Source organism: Lethenteron reissneri, chromosome 38 (genome assembly GCF_015708825.2).
Source record: "Lethenteron reissneri isolate LAM-NWPU_2019-01 chromosome 38, ASM1570882v1, whole genome shotgun sequence".
Lineage (NCBI taxonomy): Eukaryota > Metazoa > Chordata > Hyperoartia > Petromyzontiformes > Petromyzontidae > Lethenteron > Lethenteron reissneri.
This window is the reverse complement of record NC_083816.1, coordinates 3,248,680-3,265,757: the sequence shown is the minus strand read 5'-3', so window position 1 is coordinate 3,265,757 and position 17,078 is coordinate 3,248,680.

The window sequence follows — 17,078 nt, the reverse complement described above, 5'->3', positions numbered from 1 at the left end:
CCAAGACCCAAGACCAGCCATCTCAGGACCCTGGGACGATGTGAGGGCCAGTGGTGGGACTCTGGAGGGCGAGATCCAGAGCGTAGCCAGAGTAGTGTATCTAGGCTGTGTACCTAGGCTGTGTACCTAGGCTGTAACAGAGTATCAGGACTGTTGGAGTGTTGGATTGTAATAAAGAAGTTACCTCTACAAGTGTCTCCGGAACCCATTACACAACTATGTGATAAAACAGCTGACACAGTGCTCTGAGACGTAATTATCCGCTTTAGCTCGCCGGAGTTGCAAACAATTTTAATTGGAGTCAATGGCCGCAAAGCAGCTGAAAAATGTTGAGTTTAGCATACATTTTTATTTCAGCATAATTTGGAAGCGTAAAGTTGACCTACCTTTTGTTAGACGCGGTGAAGAAGAATTTAAGCCAGGAAATGTAGTGCGATGTGGCGTTGAATTAATTTCATGGTTAACTCGCTCCAACATCCTCAGCGTTAGTAATGAAATGCAGCGACACATTAATATTCACGAGGGGAGGGGCCGCATGTTTCAGTTTCAGTTTCATGTATTAGGTAATAGCCCTGTGAGCCATGAGGCTCTTGACTCGGGTGCAACCGTAACAAACAAACCATGAACAAAGAACATCTTAAAGTGATGTTTCGTAACAGAAACATCCAGGAAAAACCAGTAAAAATCTTCCAGAAAAAAAGCACCGGATATCAACGCTGTGTGCAAAAATACCAATGGGATGCAAGTCGAACAATAACAACCATAAGATAATTTAGATACAAGTATCAGTCTAACTCCGTACTTCAGCAAACAAACATGGCTTAACCATACGTTTTCGAATATCACCAAAATAAAGTTATAAAAACAATGTAATAGTGATCATAGGAACTGTGATTAAAATGTAACAATAAACGATATACATAACATGTACGACCAAACTTTGCAGCCATAGCTGGCAGCATGAGTCGCTCCATAACAGCAGGAGTATCAAACATTTTCAATGCACCTTTAAAGATCAGCACACATTTACCGAGACTCAAGATGATACTTTGTAGCGGATATCCGGAGCGGTGCATTTGATTTCAGGCCACTCTGCATAGCAGTGACAGCGGGGGGGGGGGGGGGTGTACAGCTCCTCAAGAGCAGTTTTTAGTGCTGATCTCACAGGTAGTGTTCCTAGTTGCATTCCAGACCCTGGGGGCATCAACAGCAAAGGACCTTCCTCCAGCATTTGTACGGCAATAAGGAATGTGAAGCTGGTAAATGAGCGAAGACCTTAGGTCACATTTGTTCTTCGAAACAGTGAGGAGATCCAGCAGGTAGTCTGCTGTTTTTTTTTGATGCACAAGCCGTCTATCATTGTTAAGTTTGACCCAATGTAGAGATCGCAGTGGTGGGTCCTATATGGGCAGTTCAATGCAAATCTTAAGGCCGAGTGATAAATTGGGTCAAACCTCTTCAGTACAGTACAGGGGGCTGATTTATATACGATGTCACAGTAATCAAGTAGAGGAAGTATGGTAGTTTTTATCAATTCCAAACGGAACATAGGGGGGAAGCAATGTTTGTGTCGATACAGAAAAGCAATTTATTTTTTTATTTTTACCAATATAATCAATGTGATCTTGACAATTCGGTTTTGAATCCAAGATGACCCCAAGATACTTATATATCTTTACCTGCTCTATTTGATAATAATTTAAGGAATGTAATTGGGGAAAAATAGGTTCCTGCTTTAGTTCTGGTGAGAAGCATAGCGCCTTTGTTTTGGAGGTATTCAGGACTAGTTTTAGAGCAACTAGCTGATGTTGTAGTTTGTTGAAATCACCCTGGAGCTTAGCAATCACGTCATCCGGAGAGCGGCCTGCAGTAATCAGTATCGTGTCATCAGCAAACAAATTCACCCTAGAATGATCCAGTTCAGTGCCCAAGTCATTGACATGAAGAGAGAACAAGAGGGGGCCGAGGATGGAACCCTGTGGAACCCCTTTTGTTATCTTAACACTGTTTGACCTCCAACCATCTATGAATATAGTTTGGGTGTGAGAAGAGAGGTGCATTTTTTAAAATCCTTTATATTAAGTTCGCTTGCTTGCTTAGGACCGTGCAAATCTTTCGGTCGTTTTTTAACCCACTTCCCGTGATCCAATCGAGCTGACATTTTCCACACAGACTCGTTGTGTGTGACAATTAATGTTCACGAAATTTTTTTTCCAAAATTTTACACTTTTTAGGACAAAAATATTATATTTAATTACCAATTGCTTAATGGTGCAATGCAATCATCTGACCCATAGGTGGCAGCCATCTCAAGCCAGAGGACGAGAGGACTCTCGCCGCCACGCATATAAAGGATTTATAGTGAAAAACTTTGTTTTTACTGGTTATACTTATTTTTACCATTCTACTACGTGTCTGGAGAAATGGAGGCAACTTAGTTTACTAAGCAGGATATTGTGGTTTTACTGTATCGAAGGCTTTGGACAAGTCAAGAAAAAGACTGGCGTAGTACTGCTTATTATCAATGCTACTGAAAATGTGATTTAGAGAGTCTAATGCAGCAGATATGGTGCATGTGGAGTGAGGTGCACGCGGGAGACACACGCAGACGTTTTTGGCACACGCTACATTAGGTGACATGTATATTACTTTAGAATAGTGGCAACGTGCAAGCAATTGTTCCGAAACAAATGTAAGTTTCCGCTCCACCTTTCTGCTTGTGGAGTGAAGTCATCCGTGAACGATTATTAATGACGCGGGGGGGGGGGGCAACCCCTCCAATAGGAGTTGTTAGTAAAGACTTGTCCCTTCATCATTTGACCTCTTTTGCCAGTACCACAATATAATAATTGGGTTTTCCCCCTTTTTTCTGGCAACAACACTGAAATCTTTTTACAAGGAATCACGTGTGCATTAACCACAATACTTGTGGTCAAAATGCAAACAAAAACACACTCGGATAATATATTCATTGTCCTTAAAACCAAATGGTGCACAACAGAGGCAGCTTTCTCTGGTGTGGACCAATCAGTTTCAAGGACAATTCCACTATATTATCAGTGTGTTTTTGTTTGCATTTTGACCACAAGTATTGTGGTTAATGCAGACATGATTCCTCGTAAAAAAGTTTCAGTTTTGTTGCCAGAAAAACGACGGAAAACCCTATTATTATGACTTGTCCCTTGATTTTTATTCGACGCGTGTGCGGCGATGGCGCAGCCATCGATCGGGGTCGAATTCGAACCGCGTTGTGTGATCAGCATCGCGCTCGCTGAAGGTGTTTGCCTTCAGGGAAGTCGTGTACTGTGTACGTGTGGTGCCACAACGACGGGGCCGCTCTGCCGAACCAGGGAGCCGCCCGGCTTCCCCCACCGCACTGCCCCCCATCACCCGCCCCACATAAGCACACACCCGCACGCATTCCCCCCCCCCCATAGAGCTGGAAGGGAAGGTCACCTGATCGACCGGTTTTTATCCGAGAGACCCTTATCGGGATTAATTCTCACGGTTTCCGGCGATCAGGGAATTGGATGACCTCCCCGTGCTACGTGGCACCGCGGCGCTGCGGCCGGCCTTAATATGGTAGGTCGTGGCGTGGGGCATTCGGCCACCGCGGTTGAGGCGCATTTCCCCCCACACACACTCCCACGGGTCGACGGGGCGAGCAGGGGAGGCACGGGACAGCATGAATAGCGGGGTCACAGGGGCTGTTGCGCATAGTCATGGAGGGTTGGGATAATTGCGCTTGAGCGCGCAAGCCCCATTGGTAGGAAGGGTAAGGGAGTAATTAGGATTTACGCCTTGCACGCAGCACACTGATTAGCATATCAACAGCGCCTGGGGACTGCCGTGCGCGGGCTTGGGGTGCACGAGCCCATTGTTCAGCGCAGCATCCCCTTTGGGAGGTAGGGAGGATAAATAGAGGAGCGCAGAGGGGAAATCGCTCTCTTACTCCAGCGCCAGGCGACCAGACGCAGCTCGAGCCAGCGACCCGGACGTCCGTGCGACGCACCGAGGCACGCGGTTAACACAAGGATCAGCGGACCGCCGTGGACACTTAACAGTGAGTAAGAAGGGGAATTAGAATCATAGCCGATAAATAGGGAATAGGTGCCGGTTTAGTGGAATAGGCCAGCCTCGTCGACTCACTAATTCAACATTAGTTATCAGGTAATAAATCATTAATAGCGAAGCGTGGTCTCGCGTGATCTTGTCGTGCAGTGTGAGCGTGTGGGAACGCGTGTGGTACTGTGTGTGCGTAAGCTCGCAGCGTGCGTAATCGGCGTCCCCCAGGTGCGCGATCATAGCGTAATCGGCTGCGCATTGTTGTACGGTTTATCTCGCGCGCACGGCGGCGGCGACTTTAGTCGTTGTGTCGGCGTGTGCCCCGCTTGCGTGTGCTCGTTACGTGTTATAAGTGTGAACGCGTGTAGTACGGTGTAGGCGTAAGCTCTCGTCGTGCGAAATCGGCGTACCCCAGGTGCGCGATTGTAACGTGAGCGGCCAGCGCGGCGCAGAGAAGCGCAAGAGTGAGTGCCGTACGGAGCTGTGTGTGTGGGTGTGCGCGTACGTAATTAACCATGCCTGCTACGCGGACCCGCGGTGGAGTGGAATCCTCGGGCGACGGCTCCCACCCCATGGGTGAGGAACTTAGCAGCGGTTCGCTTAGCAGCGGGGGGGCGATTGATGATGCTAGCCCGGCCGTTAACATTATCGAGGGAGGGATCTCGGGGGCTAGCGACCCCCACAAATTGGTGTCAGAAGCGGTACGGACCCCCGCGTTACCTCACGCTAAAATAAGACTAATATTTACCGGCCGGGGGGCCCCTTCGTGGAAGGCATTCGCCCGCAATCTCTTAGGGGCCAAGGAAATTAATGGATGGACGGACGCGCAGGCAGTACGTCAACTTAATATGAATCTTGATGGGCGGGCAGCCGATTTTGTAGAAGCGTTACCCGCGAGCGCACAGACACAGCTAGAGGAGCTGATGCGCCGACTCGATCAGCGTTTTGGCACGCGTGACGAGGAGGAAGCAAAATCGGCCTTAGAGGCGCGCCGGCGCCAACCTGGCGAAGATCTACGTGATTACGCCGAGGATGTGCGTGAGTTAACAAAGATCGCACGCCCGGGGTACGCAACTGATGTTATTGAGGAACTGGCCGCCGAGAAAATCCAGCGGTACCTGTCTCGCACGGCGTGGTGGCAGCCAGACATGAGCTGCCCACGTCTTCCGTTTAACACCCTTGTCGAGCGCGCACGTAAGTGTGAAAGAATTCACAGCGAACGCGCGCAGCTCCGGGGGCTGGGACGAGAGCGCGCCATTGCGAGCCTGCTCTCGGAAGACGAGGAGGAGGGACAGGAGCTCGCGAGGACGGTAAGGGGCCGGGAAAGAGAGCCACAGAGACCCAGCGAGACGACCCCGGGGTGGGTAGCCGGGTTACAGGCCGGCATGGGAGATATGATAACCCAAGTAGGTGAGAGGGTAACTCACGTAGGTGAAAGGGTAACCCAGGTACGCGAGGAAGCAAATAAAAATATGACCAAACTGCAATCCTCCGTTGAGACCATCCGATCCGAAATGGGGGACCTACGCGCCACGGTGGGAGGGTTATCTGGGAGGGTAGCCCGACTAGAGGCGGAGGGTGGACAGCGGCGTAATGGGGGGGGAGGGAGCGGACAGGGGACCCGCTACGGAACCGCCCCCCCTCCCCGGGCATGTTATATGTGCGATCGCCGAGGGCATCTAGTGAGGGACTGTCCTGAAATCACCCGAGCGAGACAGACGCGGGGGTTAAACTCCAACGCCCCCTAGAGAGCGGACCAACTAGGGGTGCAATCGACGCGGTCCCGATACAAATGGACGATAATGAGAATAATGGCGAGCGAGTGATCTCCACACAGGTTCCAGCAACAACGCCCACGGAAACGGTGACTCCTGGCGACTGGCTACGGGAGCTGGTGGCGGGGATCACGGGGGCCACGTCGCTGGTGGAAGGGGAGGTTAACGGAGTGCGTACCCGAATCCTGCTGGACACGGGGGCGGTGGCCTCGCTCGTGAGCGCAGCGCACTGCAGCGCGATCGGGGTCGACGTGCGTCACCTGCAGGCACCGGACCGCGCGCTGCACACGGCGAGCGGAGCCGGAATGGGGCTGCTGGGGAGAGCCACCCTAGAGGTCCGCATAGGCAGTCAGGTGTGCACCCAGGAGTTCTACGTGTCGAGTGCGTTGTGTCACGAGTGTATCGCAGGTACCGACCTCTTAGAACGGCTGGGACTCAACGTGCAACCCCGCCAGCGATGCGCCACCATGGAGAGCAACGGCGAGCGGATACCGTTCCTGGGACGAGAACCGACGCGCCGCCGCTTTGCACCTGTGGCCGCTATCCTGACGACGGCAGTCACCATCGGCCCGCTCACCGAGATGCTGGTGCCGGTGGCAACATCCCCCACCGACCCCGCGCTCCGACCATCAGGGGAGGTAATGCTAACTCCTCACCCGGAGTTGGCAAAACGGTATGGGGTTGTGGGATCCGCCACGTTGGTAAACGCAGATGGGGACCGATTGTTTATGCGGATGTTTAACCCCCACAATACCCCCGCGATACTGCGACGGCGCACCCCGATAGCCACAGTACACCCCCTGCACGCACGCCACTCTAACGACTCGGTGTTCGCACTCTGGGCTGAGGACCCCGGTCGTCCTGAGGGTGAGCAGGACCTGGCCTGGCGAGTCGGCCCGACTCCCCGAGCCGAGGTCGTTCCCCTGCTCGACGCGTTACATGTACCATGGGCGGACTTACCTAAGGGAGAGGCCGATCGGCTGCGCGAGTTACTGCGGGAGTATGCCGACGTGTTCAGCGAACACGACTCGGACGTGGGTCGGACCGACCTTGTTAAGCATCAAATTGACACCGGTGCAGCCCGACCCATCAAACTCCCTGCGTACCGAGTGGGCGCACCCGAACGCGTCCAAATCAAAGAGGCAGTTGGGGACATGCTTCGCGATAACATAATTCAGCCCTCGGCGAGCCCCTGGTCAGCCCCGGTGGTACTAGTAACGAAAAAGGATGGGTCAACCCGATTCTGCGTCGATTACCGTAAACTAAACGCAGTCACGCTCGGCGATGCCTTCCCCATACCTCGCATCGACGACACCTTCGACAGTCTCGCAGGAGCGCGGTATTTTTCCACCCTCGATCTGGCGTCCGGTTACTGGCAGGTGGAGATGACGGAGGAGGATCGGCCAAAAACAGCATTCACCACCCCGATGGGCCTGTTTGAGTTTCGAGTGTTGCCGTTCGGACTCACTAACGCGCCCGCGACGTTCCAGCGGTTGATGGAGTTGGTGATGCGGGGCTTGCAGTGGGAACAGTGCCTGATTTACTTGGACGATGTGATAGTGTTCAGTAGATCTTTGTCTGAGCATTGGTCCAGGCTTCGAGAGGTGTTCCAGCGGCTGCGAGCGGCTCATCTCAAGCTCAAGCCACGTAAGTGTTACATCGCACAACGCGAGGTGGGGTACCTCGGGCATCGCGTCAGCGAGGCAGGCGTGCGCACCGATCCGGAGAAGGTACGCGCCGTAGTGGAGTGGCCACGGCCAAGGAATCTGACGGAGATCAGATCATTTTTGGGGCTCGCCACCTATTATCGTCGATTTGTAAAGGGATTCAGCGAGATTGCACGCCCCCTCACCCAACTCACCTCCCCTAAGCACCCCTACCAGTGGACGGGGGCCTGCCAGACGGCCTTCACCACTCTCAAAGACCACCTCACCCACGCCCCCACCCTCGCTTTCCCCGATTTTACCACCGATTTTATTTTGGACACCGACGCCTGCAGCAGCGGGCTGGGCGCGGTGTTGTCACAGGTACAGGATGGGGCGGAACGAGTCATCGCGTACGCCAGCCGGACCTTGAGTGGGGCCGAGCTGAACTATTGCGTGACCCGCCAAGAGTTGTACGCCGTGATTTTCGCATGCAAACAGTTCCGACCGTATTTGTACGGCAGGAGATGTCGCGTACGCACTGACCATTATGCTCTGCAGTTTCTTCTTACATTCAAGGAGCCGCGGGGGCAGATGGCCCGGTGGTTGGCGCAGTTGCAGGAGTACAACCTGCAAATCGAGTATCGGGCTGGCCGGACGCATGCAAACGCGGACGCCTTATCGAGGCGACCCACGGTGTACGCCGAGACGAGGGCGGAGGAGGCCTGCCCGTGTTTCACGGCGGGACGCTGCCGGCAGGCAACGGACCCCCGAGAGGCCGCGGCCACTGACCCCCCCCCAGCGAGGGAGAGTGCAGTGTGCGCCACAGAAACCCTCACAGGTGGCACTGAGGATCCCGTCGACCGCCCGGCAAGCGCGGGACCCGCGGCTCGGGACCCGATCGGACGGATCCAGGAGGACGTCGGCTGCGCCTTCCCGGGCCTAAACGACGAGCAGCTGAGACAGACCCAGCAGCGAGATCCGGATCTGGCGGCAGTGGAGGCGGCACTGCGGGAGGAAAAGAGCGCCCTACCAGGACCCTGGAGCGGTTTGTATGCCCGGTTGTGTGTGCGGAACGGAGTGGTACGGGAGTTAACCGAGGCCGGCCAGCCGGGGGGCATCTGTGTTCCTGCCCAGGTGCGACCCCAGCTGCTACGGCTGGTGCATGACCACCCACTCGGGGGCCATGATGGGGAACGGCGCACCCGGGAGACCCTGCGTCGCCAGTATCTCTGGCCCAAATTGGCACAAGATGTGGCCGCCTGGGTGCAGGGCTGCCGGGCCTGTCAGCAGTGTGGGCAAAAGCCGGCGAGGTACCAGGTACCCCTGAGGCCGTTCCGAGTCAGTCGGACGAATCAGTTGGTCGGAATCGACCTGCAGGGGCCCTTTCCACGATCCCACCGGGGCAACCGATATATTCTCGTAGCGGTGGAATACTTCACCCGCTACCCCGTGGCGGTGGCTATCCCCGATAAAACAGCCCTTGTAGTGGCCCGGGCCTTCGTGGAAAACTATGTACTTAAGTGCGGGATCCCCGAACGAGTCATTACCGACCAGGGTAGTGAATTCGAGGCCGAATTATTTCAGGCGCTGTGCCGAGAGTTCGGGATCCAGAAGGACCGAACCACGGCGTATCACCCCCAGGCGAACGGGATGGTAGAGAGGATGAACCAGACTCTGGCCGGGAAGCTTAAACGCATGGCGGCCGCGAATCAACAGGACTGGGACGAACACCTTCCCTATGCCCTGTTCGCCTACACCACCGCCGTTCACACCTCTACAGGACAGACCCCGTTCCTAATGATGTTTGGTCGCGAGTCTCGCCTGCCCGCAGATCTGCTGTTCGGTGTTCCTCCGCCGCAACGGGAGGAAGGGAGCCACCCCGTGGAGCACTTGCTGGAGACCCTGCGAGGGGCCAGGGGCCGAGCCTGCCCGCACGGAGAGGCCGCGCACCAGCGGCAAGAGCAGGGCGCCCGACCCCGTATGGAGCCCCCCTTCTACACTGCGGGCTCCGAGGTGTGGCTGTACACTCCCCGCGTCGGTGCCGGACAGGTGGGGAAGCTGACCACCTACTGGCGAGGACCCTGGATTGTGAGACGGCAGATCTCACCATGGACGGTGCTGATTCAGGGAGGAGAGAGGGGCCGGGAGATGGTGGTCAACATCCGCCGACTGAAGCCGTGGCGAGCAGCCCCCGAGGGGGGGAGCCCCGCCGTCCAAGTACCCCGAAACCCCGGGGTCCCCCCACCCCCCGTGCCCGGGGGCCTCGCGCAGTACATGGGCCCCACGGAGCCCCGGGCTCCGAGGGGCCCCGGGCGGGGCCGGGGGCGACGAGGACGGCGACCCTTAAACCCCACCGCCTCTGAGTTTGTTCCCCAGCCCGCAGGTGCCAGAGGCCGAGGGGAGCCGTTGGAATGGAGGAGGAGACCACCGCCGGAGCCCCAGGAGACGGAGCCGCCACCCCCGAGGCCAGCCACAAGGGCCGGGCGAATCCCGCGGACCCCGCGGCGATACCTCGTGGGGGCAACCCAGGCGAGGTGCTCCAGTCAACCCGGGACGGGGACTGGCACCCCGGGGGGCTATGTGGTGCCACAACGACGGGGCCGCTCTGCCGAACCAGGGAGCCGCCCGGCTTCCCCCACCGCACTGCCCCCCATCACCCGCCCCACATAAGCACACACCCGCACGCATTCCCCCCCCCCCATAGAGCTGGAAGGGAAGGTCACCTGATCGACCGGTTTTTATCCGAGAGACCCTTATCGGGATTAATTCTCACGGTTTCCGGCGATCAGGGAATTGGATGACCTCCCCGTGCTACGTGGCACCGCGGCGCTGCGGCCGGCCTTAATATGGTAGGTCGTGGCGTGGGGCATTCGGCCACCGCGGTTGAGGCGCATTTCCCCCCACACACACTCCCACGGGTCGACGGGGCGAGCAGGGGAGGCACGGGACAGCATGAATAGCGGGGTCACAGGGGCTGTTGCGCATAGTCATGGAGGGTTGGGATAATTGCGCTTGAGCGCGCAAGCCCCATTGGTAGGAAGGGTAAGGGAGTAATTAGGATTTACGCCTTGCACGCAGCACACTGATTAGCATATCAACAGCGCCTGGGGACTGCCGTGCGCGGGCTTGGGGTGCACGAGCCCATTGTTCAGCGCAGCATCCCCTTTGGGAGGTAGGGAGGATAAATAGAGGAGCGCAGAGGGGAAATCGCTCTCTTACTCCAGCGCCAGGCGACCAGACGCAGCTCGAGCCAGCGACCCGGACGTCCGTGCGACGCACCGAGGCACGCGGTTAACACAAGGATCAGCGGACCGCCGTGGACACTTAACAGTGAGTAAGAAGGGGAATTAGAATCATAGCCGATAAATAGGGAATAGGTGCCGGTTTAGTGGAATAGGCCAGCCTCGTCGACTCACTAATTCAACATTAGTTATCAGGTAATAAATCATTAATAGCGAAGCGTGGTCTCGCGTGATCTTGTCGTGCAGTGTGAGCGTGTGGGAACGCGTGTGGTACTGTGTGTGCGTAAGCTCGCAGCGTGCGTAATCGGCGTCCCCCAGGTGCGCGATCATAGCGTAATCGGCTGCGCATTGTTGTACGGTTTATCTCGCGCGCACGGCGGCGGCGACTTTAGTCGTTGTGTCGGCGTGTGCCCCGCTTGCGTGTGCTCGTTACGTGTTATAAGTGTGAACGCGTGTAGTACGGTGTAGGCGTAAGCTCTCGTCGTGCGAAATCGGCGTACCCCAGGTGCGCGATTGTAACGTGAGCGGCCAGCGCGGCGCAGAGAAGCGCAAGAGTGAGTGCCGTACGGAGCTGTGTGTGTGGGTGTGCGCGTACGTAATTAACCATGCCTGCTACGCGGACCCGCGGTGGAGTGGAATCCTCGGGCGACGGCTCCCACCCCATGGGTGAGGAACTTAGCAGCGGTTCGCTTAGCAGCGGGGGGGCGATTGATGATGCTAGCCCGGCCGTTAACATTATCGAGGGAGGGATCTCGGGGGCTAGCGACCCCCACATACGCAACTACGCACAATTCTGTAACTGCTTTGCCGTTACTTATTGCCAATTATGGACTCAGACTATTGTCCTATCATCTAGTAGAGTTCCTGGCACATAATAATATGCTACACAGTGGCAGTGGGGGTCGCAACATGCCGATTTATTACTAATAAACCCCAATGATTCGATCGAAATTAGGGATTTTGATCTGATCATATGGAGGGCACGTGCCACCCCCCCTGGTAGACAATACGGAGTCACGTCAGCCGCTCATGATTATTCATGAGGAGTGGCGGGTGTCCATTTTGGGGATGGTACCTACTAATGAATATTAATGAGGGGGGCTGGTCGATGTGTTGTGACGCATTAAGATTAAATATCGGCCGTTCTATAGGATTCGGGGGGGTGCGTCAAGCGGGTTTTACGCAGATGGGGGGGAGAGGGCGTGCGTACAGGAAGGGGGGGGGGGGGGTCAATGGATGGCCCCTTCGGTGATCCGAGGGGAGAATTGAGCTAGAATGATGGCTTTAATCGAAGTTGTCTTGTGGTTGTTGTTGTTGTTGTTTGACTTGCATCCCACTGGGATTTTTGCACACAGCGTTGGTGTACGGTGCTTTTTCTGGAAGATTTTTGCTGTTTTTTTCCTGGATTTTTCTGTTTGCGCATAGTCACTTTAAGATGTTTTCTTGTCATTGTTTGTGTTTTTTGTTTGTTGCGGTTGCACCCGATTCAAGAGCCGAATGGCTCGCAGGGCTATACCGAATAAATGAAACTGAAGAAACACCCACGTGATCCAAGGTGACAGTGTCATTGTGACGTCACGAGGGGCGGGGCGAGAGAGAGGCAACGCCCAGGGAGATGGAGGTGACGTCACCGGGTGAGGCGGGTGGGAGGCGTGCGGCCTGACGTCATCAACTCCTCTCTTTTAACACCTCCCCCCGCGTCTCCTGACGTCACTCCCTCTCTTCACTCGCTCACCCTCGTCTCACGTGACGACATCATCCCTCTCCCTCAACTCTCCAGTGTGGCGTGACGTCATCACCCCTTTCCATCTCACCACCGCAGGTCTCGTGACATCACCACCCCACATGCTCCCTCCGCGTATCGTGACGTCATCACTCCTTCCATCTCACCACCGCAGGTCTCGGTTACGTCACCATCCCCTCCTGCTCCCTTTGCGTTTCGTGACGTCATCACTCTCTCCATCTCACCACCGCAGGTCTCGTGACGTCACCATCCCCATCTGCTCCCTTCGCGTTTCGTGACGTCATCACTCCTTCCATCTCACCACCGCAGGTCTCGTGACGTCACCACCCCACCTGCTCCCTCCGCGTCTCGTGACGTCACCACTCCTTCCATCTCACCACCGCAGGTCTCGTGACGTCACCACCCCACCTGCTCCCTCCGCGTCTCGTGACGTCACCACACCTATCTCACCACCACAGGTCTCGTGACGTCACCTACCCACATGCTCCCTTTGCGTCTCGTGACGTCATCACTCCTTTCATCTCACCACCGCAGGTCTCGTGACGTCACAGCTCCACCTGCTCCCTCAGCGTCTCGTGACGTCATTATCCCCTCTATTCACAAACCTCAGCCCAGAGCCGCCGTTCGTCACTAAGTGGTGGTGACGTCACAACGGAACCTGTGCCAGGCCCGGTGCGCTTTGAAGCCACGTGAGGCGGTCGAAGGCTCGCTGACAGGTCACGGGACCGAACCCAGCAGCTGCCACTGGTTGACCGACTGAGATGACTGGCAGATGGCGCCCCCTACTGTGCCAACTCGCTGTATTTTAACCGCCCGGCGCTCCGCTCGTTGTTCTAAGGGGCCGTCCATAAATGACGTCACGCACCGAAATGGGGGGTGGGCAGACATTTGTGACGATGGGGGGGGGGGGGTGGAGAAATGTGACGTCACATCAAAATGCGCATTTTTAATAAATATAGACGACACGTTCTACTTAATTAAATAGACGTTTTAATAAATGTTTTCTCCTACAACATCAGAGTGCAGCGCCACATTAAATACTCACTATAATGACAATAGTAATGAGGTGAGAAAATATAATTGCTCGGCTGTGTAAGATCGGCTGTAGCTATCAGGCTAAGTCAGGCTGTAGTTGTCAGGCTAAGTCAGGCTGTAGTTGTCAGGCTAAGTCAGGCTGTAGCTGTCAGGCTAAGTCAGGCTGTAGCTGTCAGGCTGTAGTTGTCAGGCTAAGTCAGGCTGTAGTTGTCAGGCTAAGTCAGGCTGTAGCTGTCAGGCTAAGTCAGGCTGTAGCTGTCAGGCTGTAGTTGTCAGGCTAAGTCAGGCTGTAGTTGTCAGGCTAAGTCAGACTGTAGTTGTCAGGCTAAGTCAGGCTGTAGTTGTCAGGCTGTAGTTGTCAGGCCAAGTCAGGCTGTAGCTGTCAGGCTGTAATTGTCAGGCTGTAGTTGTCAGGCTGTAGCTGTCAGGCCAAGTCAGGCTGTTGTTGTCAGGCTGTAGTTGTCAGACTGTAGCTGTCAGGCTAAGTCAGGCTGTAGTTGTCAGGCTAAGTCAGGTAAGTCAGGCTGTAGTTGTCAGGCTGTAGCTGTCAGGCCAAGTCAGGCTGTTGTTGTCAGGCTGTAGTTGTCAGGCTGTAGATGTCAGGCTGTAATTGTCAGGCTGTAGTTGTCAGGCTAAGTCAGGTAAGTCAGGCTGTAGTTGTCAGGCTGTAGTTGTCAGGCTAAGTCAGGTAAGTCAGGCTGTAATTGTCAGGCTGTAGTTGTCAGGCTAAGTCAGGCTGTAGTTGTCAGGCTAAGTCAGGTAAGTCAGGCTGTAGTTGTCAGGCTGTAGTTGTTGTCGTCTCTCGGCGCGAGTCACGCCCCGGTTGCCACGGCGACGGGAAGCGCGGCCAGAGACGAGAACCTCGGAGCGGCCACCCGTGAGTGAACCCCTTTGTGTATATCCCTGAGTGAACCCCTGTGAGAGTGAACCCCTTTGTGTATATCCCTGAGTGAACCCCTGTGAGAGTGAACCCCTGTGTATATCCCTGAGTGAACCCCTGTGAGAGTGAACCCCTTTGTGTATATCCCTGAGTGAACCCCTGTGAGAGTGAACCCCTGTGTATATCCCTGAGTGAACCCCTGTGAGAGTGAACCCCTGTGTATATCCCTGAGTGAACCCCTGTGAGAGTGAACCCCTGTGAGTGAGCCCCTGTAATCGGACCCCCTGTGAGAGTGAACCCTTGTGTATATCCCTGAGTGAACCCCTTTGAGAGTGAACCCCTGTGTGTATATCCCTGAGTGAACCCCGTGAGTTGAACCCCTGTGAGAGGGAACCCCTTTGTGTATATCCCTGAGTGAACCCCTTTGAGAGTGAACCCCTGTGAGAGTGAAGCCTTGTGAAAGTGAACCCCTGTGAGAGTGAACCCCTGTGTGTATATCCCTGAGTGAACCCCGTGAGTTGAACCCCTTTGAGTTAAAACCCTGTGAGAGGGAACCCCTTTCAGTTAAACCCCTGTAAGCCCCTGTAATCGGACCCCCTGTGAGAGTGAAGCCTTGTGAGTGGACCCCCTGAGAGTGATCCCATGTGTATCCCCGAGCGAACCCCTGAAAGTGAACCCCTTTGAGAGATAAACCCGTGAGTTAAACCCCTGTGAAAGTGAACCCCTTTGAGAGTGAACCCCTGTGTATATCACTGAGTGAACCCCTGTGTGTATATCCCTGAGTGAACCCCTGTGTGTATATCCCTGTGAGTGAACCCCTGTGAGAGTGAACCCCTGTGAGTGTGAACCCCTGTGAGTTAAACCCCAGTGAGAGTGAACCCCTGTGAGTGTGAACCCGTGTGAGTTAAACCCCTGTGAGTGTGAACCCCTGTGAGAGTTAACCCCTGTGAGTGTGAACCCCTGTGAGTGTGAACCCCTGTGAGTGTGAACCCCTGTGAGAGTGAACCCCTGTGAGTGTGAACCCCTGTGAGTGTGAACCCCTGTGAGTTAAACCCCTGTGAGTGTGAACCCCTGTGAGAGTTAACCCCAGTGAGAGTGAACCCCTGTGAGTGTGAACCCCTGTGAGTGTGAACCCCTGTGAGTTAAACCCCAGTGAGAGTGAACCCCTGTGAGTGTGAACCCCTGTGAGTGTGAACCCCTGTGAGTTAAACCCCTGTGAGTGTGAACCCCTGTGAGAGTTAACCCCAGTGAGAGTGAACCCCTGTGAGAGTGAACCCCTGTGAGAGAGAACCCCTGTGAGTGTGAACCCCCCGTGAGAGAGAGACCGCCTTGCCGAGATCTGCTGTCTTCACAGGCACACAGAGGAGCCATCAGCCCCGGCGCGTGCGACGGGAGTCAGATGGTGAGTGAGCGAGTGCCTCTGGCTCACAGCAGCACGGCGACCAGTCGCCTCGATGAATCACTTCTCAGATTCTTTACTCATCCCGGAGAAATCCGATGACTTACGAAGCTCTTTTCGCAGATGTCCATGGCGACTTCTTCTCGTGATCTCTACTCCTTGACTACTTCCCCCCCCCACCCTCCCCAATGTTGAGGACTGTCTGCCAGATCGTTTGGTTCTCAGCCAGTGTTCAGCCACCATGCTCACCTCCACACCGCGCAGGTCACAATAAGACAAAGATCCCCCGTGTAGCCTTAACAGACTGTTGGGGCAAGTGCTGTTTGCGAGGCTGGAACGGCACACGAGGGGGTGGGTGGCCAGCACCGCGTCCGGCCGCCTTTGTCTCCCAGGTGGCGATGTTTTTACGCACCGCGCCAGGTACTCATTTGAGGCTGAGTCGACCTAGGGAAGGCCCAGGACCGGTTCAGTTAATCGTCACCGGTGCTGCCCATGGGCGGGAATCGAACTCGGATCGCCGGGTTCGTAGCGCAGCGCGCTAACCGCTGTGCCACCACTCCCCAATAACCCCGTATAGAAACAAAGATCCCCATATAGCTTTAACAGACTGTAGGGGCAAGTGCTGTTTGCGAGCACCTATGAAGGCCGGAATGGCACACGAAGGGGTGGGTGGTCAGCACCGCGCCCGACCGCCTTTGTCTCCCTAATGGCGATGCTTTTACGCACCGCACCAGGTACTAATTTGAGGCTGAGTCGACCTAGGGGAGGCCCAGGACCGGTTCAGTTAATCGTCACTGATGTTGGCCGTGAGCGGGAATCGAACGCACACTTGCTCACCAACACCCCGATGCACCCACACACGCACGCGGCTCACCACACTACATGCCATAACGCTTCTCTTCCGGCTTTTCTTACCCCAAGTTCTTAAGAATAATAACCTGGTGAAATGTGTTGTCAAGTGTGAATTACATATCCATTGCAAACTGTGATAACACTGCTGTTTGTTGCTGCCCGCTTGACGTCGTTGGCCTTTTGTTTTGGCTCAACATCTGTTTATACACCTGACGGCCTTTCATAACACATTCCTGCGGAGGGAGCTGGTAGGAACGTTGGGTTGCTCGGTCAATGGCCAGGGTCAACGGCGGCGTGGTGTATTCCGCAAATATGCCCGACTGTGAGGGCGGGCACAAGCCGGCATGAGTAGGTTAAACGTTGAGTTTTATAAGGGCACCACGGGGTGACCAGCCCCTCGCCACCCAGCCCCACCCCCCCCACCCAGCCCCTCCCCACCC